We start from the raw sequence: 3,425 nt of genomic DNA on the forward strand, positions 1-3,425 counted from the left end.
TTCAAGCCTGTTGAGGTCCCTCTGAATGGCATCCCTTCCTTCTACCTTTTCAACCACACCACTCAGCTTGGTGTCGTCAACAAACATGCTGAGGGTGCACTCAATTCCGTTATCAATGTCATTGATAAAGATGTTAAAGAGCACCAGTCCCAAGACAGACCCCTGGGGGACGCCACTCGTTACCAACCTCCACCTGGACATAGATCCATTGATGACCACCCTCTGTCTGCATCCTTTCAACCAATTTCTTATCCATCAAGTGGTCCACCCATGAAATCCACATCTCTCCAATTTGGAGATAAGGATGCAGAGGGGGACCATGTCAAAGGCCTTGCTCAAGTCCAGGTAAATGACATCGGTCGCCTTTCCCTCATCCACCAATGCTGTCACTCCATCATAGAAGGCCATCAGATTGGTTTAAGCATGACCTTCCCCTGGTGAAGCCATACTGGCTCAGATCACACGCTCATTCCACATGGAGGATCTATTCCATGATTTTCCCAGGCACAGAGATGAGACTCACTGGCCAGTAGTTCCCCGGATCCTCCTTGCTCCCTCTCTTGTAAATGGGAGGGATGTGACCCTTCCTCCAGTCATCTAGTCCTCACCTGACAGCCACGACTTTTCAAATATGATGGAGAGCGGCTTGGCAACCACCTCAGCCAGTTCCTTCAGAACCCTGGGATGCGTGCCATCTGGCCCCATAGACTTTAATGCATTCAGTCTCATGAGGTGGTTACGTACTTGTTCTGCCCTTACAGTGGTGGGGGGATTTACCACCCCTCTCCCCATCTAGAGGTTTAGGGATGCAGGGCTCAGGGATGTGAGAAATACTAGGATACTGGCCACCAGTGAAGACCGAGGCAAAGAACTCATTCAGTACCTCTGCCTTCTCTTCGTCTGTTGAAGCCAGTTCTCTTTTACATTTACCAAAGGAGGCACACTCGCTTTGGCCTGTCTCTTCTGGCCAATATACCTGTACAATGTCTTCTTATTGTTTTTCACATCCCTCCCTCCAAGTTCAATCTGCCTGCGCCTTGGCTTTCCTGATCCCACGTCTGCAAGTCCAGATGGCATTTCTGTATTCTTCCCAGGAGACACGCCCTTGTTTCCAGAGCTTGTACGCATTTTCTTTGCCCTAAGCATTCCCAGCAGGTACTTTCTGAGCCATGCTGGTTTCCTACCTCCTCTGCCCGCTTTCTTACTCAGAGGGACGGAGAGCTCTTGTGCTCTCAGAAAGACATCCTTAAAGAGTAGCCAGATCTACTCAACATCTTGGTTTTAAAGACAGCATCCCACGGGATCTTGGCCAGCAGTCCATTGAACTGCTTAAAGTTCAGTCTTCCAAAGTTCAGGGTCCTGATGCCACTCTTTGCCAGGCCCACAGCCCTCGAGATCACGAACTCGACCAGGGCATGGTCACTGCAGCCCTGGCTGCCTCCAACGTTAACGCCTTTAATGATCTCCTCTGCATTGGTGAGCAGCAGGTCCAGCAACACTTCACCTCTGGTCGGTCTGTCTAATAGAACCAGAAAGTTGTCATCAATGGATTCCAGGAGCCTCCTGGATCTCTTGCAGCTCGCTGTGTGGTCTTTCCAACAGATATCTGGATGGTTGAAGTCCCCCACCAGGATGAGAGCCTGTGAGCACAAAGCCTCCCACATCTGAAGCAAGAAAGCCTCAGCATCTGTCTCTCCTTGATCAGGTGGCCTGTAGTATACGCCTATCACCAGCTGGCCTTTGTTAATCCCATCCCTAATTCTAACCCACAGGCTCTCAACCTCTTCCTGTTTCTCAGAGGGAGCTCCTCACAGTCTATCCACTTAGACACAGAGAGCAATTCCCCCACCCTTCCTACCTCGCCTTTCTCTTCTAAAGAGCCAATATCCTTCAATGGTAGTATTCTAGTTATGGGAGTCATCCCACCATGTTTCCCTGACAGCAACAAGGTCATAACTTTCCAAGCACATCATGGTTTCCTACTGGTCCTGTTTATTTCCCAGGCTGTGTGCATTGGTATAAAGGCACTTCAGCTGGGCTCTCCGTCTCACCGCCTTTATAGAGGACCTAGGATCCCCTAGAACAGCAGCACCCCTAGCATCCCCCTGCCCCAGTCCATCCCTTTGTACTCCACTGTCTTCACCCATCAAGTTTGGTACAAGCCCTTGAACGACCCTCTCAACCTTAGCGGTCCTCTTTTTGTCTCCTTCCCCCTTCCCCTGAGGCTTTTCTCAGCAATTTCATCACTGCCAGCCTGAACTATCAATAAGGGGTAATAATCAGAACGGCAAATCAGTCCAGTAAGTTTCCTAGAAATGTCCATTACCTGTGCCCCAGGGAGGCAGCACACCTCCCTATGGGTAAGGTCAGGCCAACATATAGGGCCTTCTGTTCCTTTCAGCAGGGAGTTGCCTATGACAACCACCCTTCTGTCCTGCTGGGTAGAGGCAGTCTTAAGGTGTGGAGTTGACTGTTCTCCCGAGGCAAACTCAGGAGTGGACCTCTCTCCATGCCCTCACTCACCTCTCTTTTGAGTTCCAGGGCCTCAAACCTATTGCGCAGATGCACCTGGGGAGCCAAAGATGGTTGGGAAGGGGTACACCAACTTTTACTTTATCTGTTTCTACTCCTCCTCCTTTCTCAAATTGTTGCTAGGGGGAGGAGACAGCGGGCTCACTGTAGCACTCTCTGCCTGCCAGTTCCCCTCTTCCACTTGTTTGCAAGGCAGCAGGGGGTGACATGCTCCATGTGGAGCCTCAGCTGGCTACCAAGATCTCAGGGCTGATAGGGACTGGCACCACCAATCAGTCTCCCTCTCACACTCTTTTATGGTCCTCAGCCTTTCCACCTCCTCCCTCAGGTCAACCACAAGGCTGAGTAAGTCATTTAGCTGGTCACATCTTATACAAGTGCTGCCTCCATCGCCCAGGACTGCAAAGGCCAGGCTCTGGCACTCATGACAGCCAGTGACCTGTGCACTAGCATCTTGTGTTGGGGCTTCAGTCTGAGTCTCCACACTTGTCTTAGCATCAGCTATCCTTTCAAGCATGCACAGGACCTCAGTCTGGGTTTCCTTGTTCTTTTTGGCTGCAGTCTTGTTTCTGCGTGAGCATGGGACTTCTGTCTGGGTCTCTACAATTTTTGTGGCAGTAGCCTTCTGCCAGGGTGCAGCCATTGCAAACCAGCAGGCCCACTAACACTACTAGATAACCTCAACGGGGTGTGACTGATCAGCCCCACCCTGCTGCCGGTAGTGCTGGCTCTGCCCTCGCCCCGTTGCCGGGTCGTTAACAGGAGCCCGTGCACTTACCATTCACTTGACAGTGATAACAACCGTCCTTGCTGTGTAGTCCCGTGTATGGGTGGCTTACAGTTTCTCCTCGTTAAAACAGCCCAGGTGATTCTCACACCCCGACTCCTCCTCT

Source organism: Meleagris gallopavo, chromosome 1, assembly GCF_000146605.3.
Source record: "Meleagris gallopavo isolate NT-WF06-2002-E0010 breed Aviagen turkey brand Nicholas breeding stock chromosome 1, Turkey_5.1, whole genome shotgun sequence".
Lineage (NCBI taxonomy): Eukaryota > Metazoa > Chordata > Aves > Galliformes > Phasianidae > Meleagris > Meleagris gallopavo.